General features: G+C 57.7%; 1 protein-coding gene across 1 annotated transcript in view; it reads left to right on the forward strand.

Moving 5' to 3' along the window:
* The window catches only part of RIPK4 (receptor interacting serine/threonine kinase 4), a 50090-nt gene extending 39686 nt beyond the window's left edge, over positions 1–10404 (forward strand). The window contains exons 9-11 of the mRNA XM_039245516.1: positions 2570–2579; positions 4569–4576; positions 10393–10404. The gene's annotated coding sequence lies outside the window, so the exon portion shown is untranslated. The remainder of the gene's footprint in view (positions 1–2569; positions 2580–4568; positions 4577–10392) is intronic.
* The last annotated feature ends 2991 nt before the right edge of the window (positions 10405–13395 follow it).

Here is a 13395-nt window from a genome sequence, read left to right on the forward strand (position 1 = left end):
TTGCCGCGATCCACACACGCCGTTGCTCTGTTAGCGGAGAGGTCACGTTACCTGTATTACGAAGAAGACATTCATTGTTTGCAAAAGCGGACAGAGAACGAGATCAGGGTTCTCTTCGAAATGTTCCATTCCTGAGTCGCTTGCTTCTGCCTTTGGCCTCCAGAAGAGAGGCCTTTGGGGGTGCTATCAGAGTGGTGGGGTCCAAGGGGACACGGCCCCAGGGCGCTGAGGCTCCGGCCTCCGCGGTGAGCGCTGGGACAGGACACCGGGGCCACACCCGGCCACGTGGCCGATGGGCTGAGAGGCCGGGATGGGGTCGGGAGGAGGCTGACCTCATGAGCGGGTCGCTGGGATTCCACGGATTCTGGGTGCGGAGAGCGAAGGACAGCAGGGCCCCGGGGAGCGCTCAGCTCCTGCCGGCCATGGTCAAGGGCGTCTGCTTCCTGCGCTGCGGAACCTGAGGTCTCCTCCTCCCTGTTGGCTCGTGAGGTTAACTCGGCCCCTCTAGGAGGCGCGAGGGCGCCCGTGTTCCTCTGTCTGGCCCCCTCGGGGCCTGTATTCAGCAGCCAGCAGAACGCTAAGGGAACCCGCCTGTCTCCCCAGGCCCGACACGGCCGCAGGCCCCCCTCGTCAGCCGCTGGGGCCCCCCCGCCCCCCGTCTAGCCTGCCTCCAGCCCCACCGCTGGTCTCAGGCCTCCGGCCCAGCCCCTGGGGGTCCGCCAGCCCGGCTCCTACACCCCTCCCTCCGCCGCTGCATCCGGCCCGCAGCCCGGACCCCGCTGGCAGGGCCGCTGTCTCCAGGAAGCCGCCCCACCCCACGCCCAGGTGTGTCGCGTCCCCGCCTCGGACCTGGACCTCGTAGGACGCACCTCGTCACCCGCTTGCACTTTCCCACAGGTCCGCATTGAAGGAAGCGGCGAGGGCGTCTCCCCAGGACTTGTCTCCCCCAAAACACCAACGAACCCCCAAAGTGCGGGCACCTCCCATCAAGAGGCAAGTCCTTCTCTCTCTGCACACGGATTATTCCATGGCAGGGGCCCGGGGGTGGCAGGGGGGACGCGGGCGCCTGGTGGCGCAGGGCACGCGCTAGAGCAAGGGACTTCCTCGTACTTTGCTGTGCGTAGGCGCTCGGATAATGAACTTTCACAGTCATCGAGGAGTGGGGAGGAAGGGTGGCGTGTGCGTGTGCGCGTGTGCGTGTGTGACGCTTCCTAACTTCCAGCCCTCCAGAACTCTGAGCACCAACCAGACGTGCCTGGAGCTGACTTTCGTCCCGGCGTGGTGTCCCGTCTGCCCCGGACACGCAGTGCCAGCAGGGCTATCTTCCGTATGTGCCCGGGGCTGGAGCGCACCCGACCCGTTGCGCATTCTCAGGACTGGACTTGGGGGGAGGATGAGTGGAAGGCGTGCCGGGCGGGACTCGGAGACGGCCGCGCAGTGGCCGCGGGTGCTCACACCCCGTCTCCAGCTCTTCCAGTACCATGCTAACCTAGGTGCTGCGGGGGGGGCGGGTGCAGCTGCAATTAAGGTCCCAAATCAGCGGACCCTAAAATGAGGAGTTGAGGGGCGCCTGGGGGCCTCAGTCGGTTAAGTGTCCGACTTTGGCTCAGGTCATGATCTCACGGTTGTGGGTTCGAGCCCCGTGTCGGGCTCTGTGCTGACAGCTCGGAGCCTGGAGCCTGTTTCGGATTCTGTGTCTCCCTCTCTCTCTGACCCTCCCCTGCTCACGCTGTCTCTCTCTCTCTCTCTCTCAGAAATAAATAAAAAATATTAAAAAAAAAATAAAATGAGGAGTTGAGTCGGGCACACCTGACATGATCACATGAGCCGTCTGGGCCAGGGTCTCGAGGTCAGAAGAAGAGAAGGCAGAGATTTAAGTGAGAAGGGGAGTGCCTGGGTGGCTCAGTCAGTTGGGCCTCCTGATCTGGGTTTTGGCTCAAGTACGTGATCTCCCAGTTCGTGAGTTCGAGCCCAGACTCAGGCTCCGAGCTGGTGTTGCAGAGCCTGCCAGGGCTTCTCTGTGCCTCTCTCTGTGCCCCTCCCCTGCTCATACTCTGTCTCTCTCTCAAAATAAGCAGATAAAAACTTAAAAAAAATAATTTGGGTCCCCAAGTGGCTCAGTCGGCTAAGTGTCTGACTCTTGATTTCTGCTCAGGTCATGATCTCACGGTCTGTGGGTTCAAGCCCCACATCGGGCTCTGTGCTGACAGCTCAGGGCCTGGAGCTGCTTCAGATTCTGTCTCCCTCGTTCTCTGCCCCTCCCCCACTCATGTACTCGCGCTCTCTCTCTCTCAAAAATAAACCTTAAAACTTTTTTTATATAAAAAATGGTGGAAATGAAGCATGCGAAGGATCACCACGAGGGTGCATCCCCACTGCCGGCCCTGAGGGTTGGGACACCAGGGGACACAGGGTGTGGGTGGCCCCCAGGGGCTGAGAGCGGCCCTCAGCACGGCCAGCAGAGTCATGAGCACCTCAGGCCTGCAAGCCCAGGGTGCGGGTGAGCTTGGGAGCAGATTTGCCTCCAGAGCTTGCGGACGACAGTCCAGCCGGGCTCCCACCGCACCGTGCCCGCGTGGCTGGGGCAGAGCCGCGCGCTGGACGGCAGCACCGAGCACGACCCACAGGGTGCTGTCCTGGGTGCTGGTCTGCGCTGCTCTGTTCCGAAGGTCTCCGACCTCAGTGTCCTTTGGGAGCAAACCGAGCAGATGCTGAAAATTCCGACACAGACGCGTTCTTCTGCAGCTCTCCTAGACCTCGTTTGCTTTGTGATAATAAGGAACAATACCTATTAATTTAATTTAATTTTATTTATTTATTCATTTTTAAGTAAGCTCTAGGTCCTACAGGGACTTGAAGTCTCAACCCCAAGACAAAGAGCCACATGCTCTCCCAACAGCCCTCCAGGCCCCCCAAGAAGAATACTGATGCATGAAGCACCTAGTTAGCACCAGATTCTAGACTCGCGTTACCTCTAACCTGTCAGCATCTCGGAACTTTGGTGTCGTTGTTCTGGTTTATTTGCCAGGAAGCTCAGAGAGGGATGTGTCTGACTCCGGGCCACCCAGCCAGCTCAGAGGACGTGTTAAACCCAGGGAGCCAGGCTCCAGAGCCGCAGCTGTTTCTCCCACACCCCGCCGTCCCCAGGGCAGCCCGATTATTTTCAAAACCATTGCTGCTTTCTCCAAAGACGTCATAAAGACGGCCAAGAAGCCCGGGAGCAGATGCCGAATGGCATCGGTCGTAGCAGAAACACAGGTCGAAACCACAGGGAGATGGCACCCCTCGCCCATCAGAAGGGCTACGACGCCTGCAGGGATGGGCAACGCGGGGCGTACGGAAGACGGGGTCACAGCTTTGGGAGAACACAGGGCGGCCCTGCAAATGAGTTAATACCGCAAGGGACCCAGCGCTGGGTGCACGCCCGAGGGAAGTGGGCAGCGAGGCCCTCACGGCACCTGCGGGCACGCCCGCGGCAGCCGTGCTCATCCCAGGCAAGAAGGGAAGCAGCCTGAGCGTCCACCGACGGACGGCGCGGTGGGGTCTGTCCACCCGTGGAGTGTCACTGGTCATGAAGAGGAATTTGAGCATCGACACGCGAACGCTAATGTGCGCTGGAAGAGGCAAGCCTGGAACACCTTGACCTGGGACCCGGAGCCCGCGGGGCCGGGAGAGGATAGCCTGTGCTGCTGCCCTCGCCGGGGCATGCTCTCGGTCACGTCCAGGCTGAGCGAAGGGAAAGCTGGTGCTGCAAACCCTCGATGCCGATGGACGTCACGTTAGCTCACCGCTCTCGCATTAATCGGGAAAGCGAACCAAGTCTGCGAAGCTGACACAGCCTAACGTTTCACGGACCGTTTGCGTGAAGGGTGTTCCTTATCCTGACGGATTACGCTCGGCTGAAACGCAGTCGCCAGGACGGGAATGTGGTGGTTTTGCAGGCCTGGCGGAGGTTTCCAGGTACCAGTGACTCAGTTTCCCTCCCAACCCCCACTCTCGTTCACGCACAAGCCTTCCCTGTGGCCTTGGGGGGACTTTTGACGCGTGGAGCCCCCTTGTGCTTTTCGCTGCAGCCCACAGCTAGCCATTCGTCCGGCGAACATGGAGGGATTGGGCACTGTCCCGCGAGCCTCTTGCAGACACCAGGTGGCTTTCAGGGTCCTGAAGCCTTCGTGCTTGAGGCACCACCAATGGGGAAGAGCCTTGCCAGATGTGGGTGGAGCCTGGTTTGCTGCCCTGGGCCTTGAAGGCCGACCTCAGAGACCTTATCTGTGCACATGCGGGGGGAATGGAGGCCTTCAGGCTACACCCCGTTTCCTTTCTGGGCTTCTGAGTCCCCGTGATACAGCCAGCCAGAGGCTCGTAGACCACTTCCAGGTCCACACTGGAGCGTCCGCGCTCAGAGCCAGGACCGTGAGCACAGAGTGTGGGAAGTCCAAGCCATGAGGAGGAAAGGCACACACCGGCGGGGCGGAGGGAGGGCCAGAGGCCGAGAGCTGGCGGCAGGAACAGGTGCCCTCAGACTTAACACGCATCTATCAGTGACGGCTCTGGGGTGGGTCTGACCTGGGTCCCGCTGGACTCAGATCAAGGGATCGGTGGGGCGGGATCCTCCCCGAGGCTCCGGGGTAGCACCTTTTCTCTGCCTTTTCCAGCTTCTATGTCAGCCCCTTTCCTGAGCCCCTGGCCCCTCCCGCAGGCTTGCCGGACCCGGTTCTGTCTCCGTCTTGTTCTCTGGCCCCCTCCTCCCTGTGGTGAGGGCCCCGTGACCACGTCGGCGCCACGTGGGCGATCCAGGGCCCTCTCCCGGGCTCAGGGTCCTTCGCAGGCCCCAGGGGCTGGGAAGTCTCCATCCCCGGGTGGGAGTGTCATTCTGCACAGCACCGGAGAGCGGAGAAGGTGCCCCTGGGAGGAGGCTCGACGCATGTGCCGGACGAATGAGAGCAGAAGTGATCCGAGGAGGCCAGGTCTGGGCTCCGCTGTCCGCCCGGGACAGGAGGCGGGAACGCTTGTGCCCCGGAGCCGCGGGGCGCTGGGCGGGGCAGCCGGGACCTCGGCGGCAGGAGGGGGCGGTGTGCTCAGCGGGTGCCTTCGTGGCATCTCCGCCCGCCCGCCCGCCTGCGGGAGGTTGGCCGACAGGTGAAAGGCGCCTGTGCCCCCAGCCCTGCTGCCTCGGTCCCTCGCACAGGGTGGGGGTGAGACCGGGAGCGGGCGCCCCGGAGCCCCACCTTGCACGTCCCAGGGTGCTGAGCCAGCACCCTGCCCAGCCCCCAGGGGCCCAGGCTCCCCTGCTGTGCCCTCAGGAGCTGAGAAAAACGACGTGTGAGGACCAGGAAGGTGGCCTTTAGGGAAAAGTTAGTTCTCAACGTCAATGATTAACAACTGGGTCGCTGAAGAGAAGTCCGGGCTTCTGCCTCCCCGCCCCCTGCCCCCAGGACTGAACCTTGCACCCCACTGGAAGATGGGCCTCCACCGCAGGTGTCCCGGTCCCCATGGCAACCGGGAACCATCACACTGCAGGTGTCCAGGTCTCCATGGCAACCGGGAAGCTTGGCACCAACAGCAGGCTATGGCAGGTAGGGAGCGGGGAGGTGAGGAAGGCTCCAGGAGCAAAGTTTTCATTTCTCCCACCTCAGTGTGAAGGTGCCAGGCCAGGGCTCAGAGCCAGATTTCTGCCCAGAAGGACTAAATGCAGAGAGCAGGCTCCTAGCTTTGCTGGTCAGCAGGCTGGCTCCGGTCAGGGACATGGCAAGGCCGCTCTTGGCTGGAAATAGAATTCCTCTCAGAGGCCAAAGCAATCATTTTAATTGCCTCAGACAGTGTGGAAGGAGGGCAGCAAGTTGGTGAGATTTTCTTGACTTTCCTCACGGTGGCAAGATGGCTGCAGGCGCTCCGGGCATCACATCCTCCCAGGTCAGCATTGAATGCAGGAAGGAGAAGCTGGGGGCAAAGGGGCTTGTCCAGAAGCCCTTGGCAACTTCGCCTCACTGCCCGCTGGCCAGCTAGTCACGTAGCCTCTGCTGAACATTCAAGCACTTTAAAGACACGGAAGCAGAGTTGGGGGCTTCCTGAAACTTCTAGTCTCTGCTGCAAACATCCCGTATCCCCCCTCCCCCCACAGGCACAGACTCACATGCCTGGGCACATACATGCTCACACTCTCACGTGCACACACCCACATATTCTCTCCCCACCCTCTCCCTCCCTCACTTCCTCCTGCTCCCCCCCTACTCCTCCCCCTCCTCACCCCTGTCACGTGGAACCCCTAACCCTCCCGCTACTCCCCGCATCTCTCAGGCACCAGCTGAAGCCTGGCATCTGCCCCCAGCCCAGGAACGGGCTCAGCATAGGAGACAGAATGATCCGTCTGCTCCGAGGGGACAGTCACCGTGGGGCAGCAAGGGGAGGGGCAGGGAAAAACAGACGCTGGCTGAAAAAAAAAGTTAGAAGATACAGAAAAGTATAAACAAGGGGAGCGCCTGGGTGGCTTAGTCGGTTGAGCGTCCGACTTTCGCTTAGGTCATGATCTCGCGGTTCGTGGGTTCGAGCCCCGCGTCGGGCTCTGTGCTGACTGCCAGCTCGGAGCCTGGAGCCTGTTTCAGTCTGTGACTCCCTCTCACTCTGACCCTCCCCTGCTCACGCTGTCTCTCTCTCTCTCTCTCTCCTAGAAATGAATAAAACATTAAAAAAAAAAAAAGTATAAACAAGGAACTAAAGCCACCTCCAAGCCCAGGACCCGGAGACGAGGACTGTTAGCAGTTTAGTGTATTTGTGTCCAGTGTTTTCCTCTGGAGTCTGGTTCCATTTGTGTCCTGCTGGGAGGTTGGAGGGGTCAGCAAGTCCCCACGGGAGGCTCACTCCCCAGCCCCGGGGGGAGGCGCGCAGGGAAGCTGGGACTGGCGCCCTCCCCGGCAAGGGTCCTGGACGGGACGCCGGAGTGGCCAGAGGGCTTCTGGCTGTGGAAACGGTCAGGTGCCAGGTCTGTGTCTGTCCACGGTGACCCTGACCGTCCTGTGCCTGCGAGCAGCCGCTGGGGCCAGGAGGGCCCGGCGCCCTGTGAGGTGACCTTGGAAAGGTGTGCGCGGACAGAGCCAGGGTGGGGGGCTGGGGGGCTATGGCTCCTCCCCCACCACAGACGGTTCCCAGAGCCACGCACTGCTCGAACCCAGGAGCCCAGAGGTCAGGGCAGGACCCGGGAGCAGCCGCCAGCATAGCCCGATCTCTGTGGGCCAGGTCCTCCTCAGGCCCCGAGGCCCCGCATGAGGGTTAATAATTCACGTGGCCCTGGGACCCACAATGGTCAAAGTCCACTTGTCCCTGTCCTGCGCCCAAGTCCATAGAAGCTGCCCTTTGAGACTCTGGTGCCAAGGAGGAGGGAGCACTCGTGAAATATTTTCTATGAAATAGATGTTGGTGGGAAAGAGTTAGAAACTACCGGAAAGGATACATGAGAAAATGAAAATGAACTTGCAAGCCCGCCAGCCGGGGACAAGCACTATGAACATTTTGTGTGCTTCCATCCGGGGTTCCCACGAAGAAACCCAAAGTGTCTAAATGGTTAAAACGTGTTTGATGCAGGGAACTGGCTGCCTGGTGGCAAAGAGTAAAATGTTACCAGATGACATTTAGAGCATCCAGTTACATGTGAGTCCTGGGTAGGCAGCAAATACCGCTTTCGTGTGTGTATGTCCTGTTCGATGTTTGTTAACTGGAACTCAAGTTCCAGGGCATCCTCTCTGCCCTCCCGCCCTATGAATGTGGCAACCCTAGGCCGGGGGTGGGGGGAAGGTAGCCCAGAGATCAGCAGGCCCGGGTACTGTCCCCTACCCCCACCCCCACACCTCTGGCTCAAGACCCCGAGGAAGGATACTGCCAGTGACCAGGAGCCAAGGCCCCTCTCCACTTTCCCTCCACCCCACCCCAGAATCTATTTTATTTTATTTATTTATTTAAAAAAAATTTTTTTTAATGTTTTATTTATTTCTAGGAGAGAGAGAGAGAGACAGCGTGAGCAGGGGAGGGTCAGAGAGAGGAGACACAGAATCTGAAGCAGCTCCAGGCTCTGAGCTGTTATTACAGAGCCTGACGCATGAGATCATGACCTGAGCCAAAGTCGGACGCTTGACTGACTGAGCCCCCCAGGGGACCCCCCACCCCAGAATCTAGAACGGGAGCCCTGTTTGTGGCGACTGGATCCCGGAGGAGGCTGCAAGGGGGGCTCCCTTCCTCTGCCCTCAGCTCCCGCCAGCACCTCCCTGCGTCTGAGTCCGGCAAGGCCGGCAGCCGGAGAGACAGACACTGTGTGTGCTGGGCTGGGCCCCAGGGACGCGAAGGGAGTGTGGTTCCAAGGACAGACGCGGTGTGCCCCTGCTCGGCGGACACCCCGGCGCCCGGTAAACGCCCCTCCTGCATTCTCTGAGCATGTAACTCTCAGCACTTGAACTCCATCCGGAGTCCAATGGTCTGGAAGGTACTTGACCATTCCTGAATCGTGTGCTTGGAAACCGGAGCTTCCTGCCAAAACTCTGTTGGGCAGAGGGCTCCAGAGAAGCTTCAGGGCCGTCTCTTGGGAGGCTTTTGTGGCCGCGTTCCACGCTAATTAGATACCGTTCCCAGGTCACCGAGCTCTGGGGCCAGGTGGGCGCTGTCCACGCACAGGCATCTAGAGGCATTAGATGCACTGGGGATGTCAGGACAGTGTCGAAGGCACGTTTGGGTCAAACCTGTGAGCGTCCTTATTTAAAGAGCAGGCTTGAGCTCGGGGTCAGGTCACACCCGTCCGTGCTTTCGCAGCGTTTCGGTACCGCCCAGCCGGGTCTCCTCTGAGGCCCGGGCCTGGGCCACGGCGCTGTTTGTGGGCCTTTGCGGCCTCGTGGAGGGTGCCTTGGGCTTTGCGGAGTCACCCAGGAGACCGCTGAGCAGCGGGGCTGCAGGGGCTCCTGGAGGAGGGGGCGGAGGTGACAGGTGATGAGCTGCTGTCCTGGGTAGTGACAGGCAGGGTGGGGAGGGCGGCCAAGGCGCAGCGGGAAGGAGGCCCCGCTGCAAATGCAGACGGCGGAGAGGGAAGACCCAGGACAGACCTCAGCCCCCCGTGGGAGCTGCAGGGTGGGGTGGGGGGAGGTTTAGTCACACTGGGTGCAGCGTCTGAACACCCACACTGTGCAGGCTGCCAGGATCAGGGCTCAGAACAGTCAGGGTGCAAAGGGGCCCCCACTATGGAGCCCACCTGCGTTCAGTGCTGCCTGGGAATGTGGGGATACACTGTGTCGACTTGGACACAGGGAGGGACGCACCAGGCTGCTCGCTGTCCACCCTCCCCTGATGCTCCTAAGGCCCCTCGCCCCGCAGATGCCGGGGGATCCCGCCCTCGGCTCCCATCCCCTGTGTCCTTGAACTGGTTTTGCTCCTCCTGTTCCCCAGCCCCTCTCCCTCTGTGGCATCCCCGGGGTCCCTCAACGCCTGCACGTGGGCCCAGGCTCTGGACAAGCAGGCGTGGACGCAGCCTTGTGATGCCACGAGGAGGGAGCTGAAAACGGAAGAAAGACCAGAGACAGATCAGCCAGCGGCAAGAGTCTCCACCCGTGGCGGCCCCCCAGAGCCCAGCTCCGAGCTGACGCTCAGATGTCACCATGTCTGACGTGGCCCAGGGCGCAGCAGGCTGGGACCTTCGCCAGTTCACGGCTGCTCAGGAACAGAAGGTGTTCAAAGCAAAGACACGAGATCTGGGTTCCCCGAGCGCAGGAAGGACGGCGCCCCCCCCCCCCCCCCCCCCCCCCCCCCCCCCCCCGGCCTCATTTGCACACATTTTCTCCAGGTACCAATTCCTGGGGTCCTGGCTTTGGGACCTAGGACAGGGCGACGGCTCAGAACCCGGGGACCTGGCAGGCGGCTCCGTGGGCTGAAGCAGCAGCCATTTCCACACCACGTGCTCTGAGGTTAGAGTCAGGAACTCCTGCCTTTAACCTTGACCCCCGAGAAGGTTGCTGGCCCAGGAGTGCGGCGTGCCCGGGAAGCCCATAGCGGAGTTGGCATTCCGGGTCAGCGACCTGCCCGTCGTACATACAACATGACACGGAGAGATGGCTGGACCGAGTTTAGACTTGAATCGCTTTCTAGAGAAATCACACAAAGGTGTGAGCTCTCCTTCATTTAACATTCTTAACAGCTTCAGCTCCGGCAGGTGTGACTTTGTGCTCTGTTCACGGTCACAGGTCGTGTTCTGTCTGCTTGGCGTTTTTTATTGGCACAAAACCACAAAGATGAACCAGGGAGCTCCCTCCCCACCACCAGCTCCCCCTTTCTCCCTCCTTCCTTCCCTCTTCTCCTCCATTAGCAAATGGGCCATTCAGTGGCTTGAAGTATGCACCCCAAAGGATATGTTGGGGTCCTGACTCCCCCCACGTCAGAATGTGACTCTGTTTGGAGACCCGGCCTTTACAGAGGTGAGTGAATTAAAGTGGGGTTGTTATGATGGCCCTGGCATACTAATAGATGGGGAACCCAGACAGAGACACACATGCACAGAGGGACACGGCGTGAGGATAGCAGGTGGAGATGCCCCTGCTCCCGAGTCACATGTCTACCAGCCCCAAGTGCCAAGGATCGTTGGGGTCACCAGGAGCTGGCAAAGCCAAGGCAGGGGCCCCCCTAAAGCCTTCAGAGAGAACGTGAGTCCAGATCTTCGAGAGAATAAATTCTGCTGTTGCCAGCCCACCAGCACAGGGAGTTAATCCACCGAGTGTGGGGGAAGTGAGGCTCTCCCACACACGGCCTTGAACGAGGGTCACATTACACCCGATTATCTGTTCTGGTTCATCAAATAGTTCTGTGTCGATCAACATTTTAAGAAACTGAATCTATTTTCAGAACTCAAAAGGTTTCCTTGTGGGCCACCTGGGTGGCTCAGTCATTTAAGCACCCAACTTCGGCTCAGGTCATGATCTCGAGGTCCGTGGGTTCAAGCCCTGCCTCGGTCTCTGGGCTGACAGCTCAGAGCCTGGAGCCTGCTTCGGATTCTGTGTCTCTCACTCTTTCTGCCCCTCCCCACTCATGCTTTGTCTTTCTCTGTCTGTCTCTCTCTCAAAAATAAATAAAAACTAAAAAACAAAAACAAAAACAAAAAAAAACATTTGGACCCTAAGATATCCTCCCTTACCCCACAGAACCAGACAACTGCCCGACCACCACTAAAGAGAACTCAGGATATTTACACTACAGGGAAATTCAACCAGGCCCCAGACCTAGTGACTCAAGAAAGAGCAGAAGAGAAAGGTATCAAAGGAGCAATATAAGAACATTTTCCAGAACTGTAGGACATGAGTTTCCTGGTTGAAAGAGATACCTACATTTCTAAAGAATAAATGAGAAAAAAAAACCCCACATCATTTTGAAAGTTCAAAATGTTGGGGATTTAGAAAGGAGAAGAGCTGTGCACAAGCCAAGAGATCAGCCAGTCCAGATACATCTGGGAGGGCAGAGCTCTCCAGAAGGGATATCTCCATGGGAAAAACAAAAACAACAAGACAAAACAAAAATGAATGATTACCTGATGTGTGTGACTTTGCTGAGAGGAGCTTCTCAGCTTTATAAAATAATTTTGGGAAATAATTGGTAAGTAGTGTATAAAAACTGAAATACATGAGAAGAAATGAAGCAATAATGAAGTCCAGGAAAACCAAAAAGTTGCACAAGAAAGAAAAGATCATCTTAGTGTCTTGAGTGGCTGCATTGCAACAACATTTATGGAGTCATAGTAATGTCAACGCTAATTGTTGATCTGGCCAAAGATTGTGATATAAGTAAATTAGGAAGACCACGGATAGGGTGAAAGAGGCTGAGAGTGTGTGTGGAGTGGTGGGTGGTAAAACTGAATTAAATCTGAAAAACCAAGAAATCATAGGCTAATCATGTTAGTTAAAAATGCAGACGTAAAGATTAAAAAAAAAAAAAACCTGTTAAAGGACTTGAAAGGAGAAACTAAAAGTGGAGGGAAGTGAAGGTGGGGAGGTGCGCCGTGACAACCATTGTTTGTTATCACAAGCTTTGCAACATGATTTGACTTTTAAGACAATTAAACTTTATTTTAGTTTTAATATATCTTTAATATTTATTTATTTTTGAGAAAGAGAGAGACAGAGCACAAGCAGGGGAGGTGCAGAGAGGAAGACACAGAATCCAAAGCAGGCTCCAGGCTCTGAGCTGTCAGCACGGAGCCCGACGCGGGGCTCGAACTCACAAGCCATGAGATCATGACCTGAGCCAAAATTGGACGCTTAACTGACTGAGCCACCCAAGCACCCCTAGACGATTACATGTTAAAAGGATGGAATAATAATCTGGTAAAAGTTTCGTACTCTCACCTCTGGAGGAAATCAGCATGAGCACACCTGGGCACTCCCTTGAGGCGGCCACCCTAGGTTGCCTTAGATTCTCTGCTTTGTTGTGTTCCGTGGCTCCAGTGGCCGTGGCCACTGAGCACAGGCAGACATGACTAAGTTGGAATCATCTCTCCCTTTGGCAGATTAACAGGTTGGTACAGGGGGGTTTACTGTTATGCCGCCAGGCACCCATTAACCAGTGAGGGGTCCCAACACGTCCGACCCGCAACACGGTCAGTGGGGAAAATGGTAACTGTCCATCCAACACTATTCTTCCTTTCCTCACTGTCTTCTTCAGATTCTTCTTGGTTTTTTTTCTCCTAGTAGAACCAGAGCTCTGATGTTTAAAGCAGCAAAGGATCTTGGGAGCAGCTCCCCATTTCCTGTCCTGTTCAGACACTCCAATGTGCCTCCTCTGCCCACCCGCGCAGGGATTCTCCTGCAGCAGGGCCCCCGCGGGGTTCCCTGGGCTCCGGCTGCCCCAGGGGAGTGGGTAGAGGGGAAGGTGGCCTGACCCTTGGCAGGCTCACCCCCCCGCCCAGACTACAAGATCATGTCTGACTTTGTGTCCAACTCCAAGAAGTCTGAGCTGAGCTGTTTCGCCTCTGTATTAGTTTCCTGGGTCTGTACTAACCGATTCTAGAAATCAGGGGGCCCGACAAACAGAAATGTGTTACGTCACAGTTCTGGAGGCTGGAAGTCTGAAAACAAGGTGCTGGCAGGGACTCACTCCTTCTGAGGGCTCTGGGGAGGATCCTTCCGTTTCTCGACGAGTTTCCGGTGGTTGCTGGGGACCCTTGGCTCGTAGCCGGCTTACTGTACTCCCTGCCTCCGCCTTCGCATGGCCTCTGCCCGTTTGTGTCTCTTTAATCATCCTCCTCTGTGAGTACCTGTGTCCAAATGCCCCTTGTTTTTAGGGACACCAGTCACATTAGGTTTACGGCCCACCGCATCTAGAAGGATCTTAACCTGGCGGCACCTGCAGAGATGCTACTTCCAAACAAGGTCACATTCATGA

Source organism: Hyaena hyaena, unplaced genomic scaffold (assembly GCF_003009895.1).
Source record: "Hyaena hyaena isolate Hyena2069 unplaced genomic scaffold, ASM300989v1 scaffold_254, whole genome shotgun sequence".
NCBI classification, from domain to species: Eukaryota; Metazoa; Chordata; class Mammalia; order Carnivora; family Hyaenidae; genus Hyaena; species Hyaena hyaena.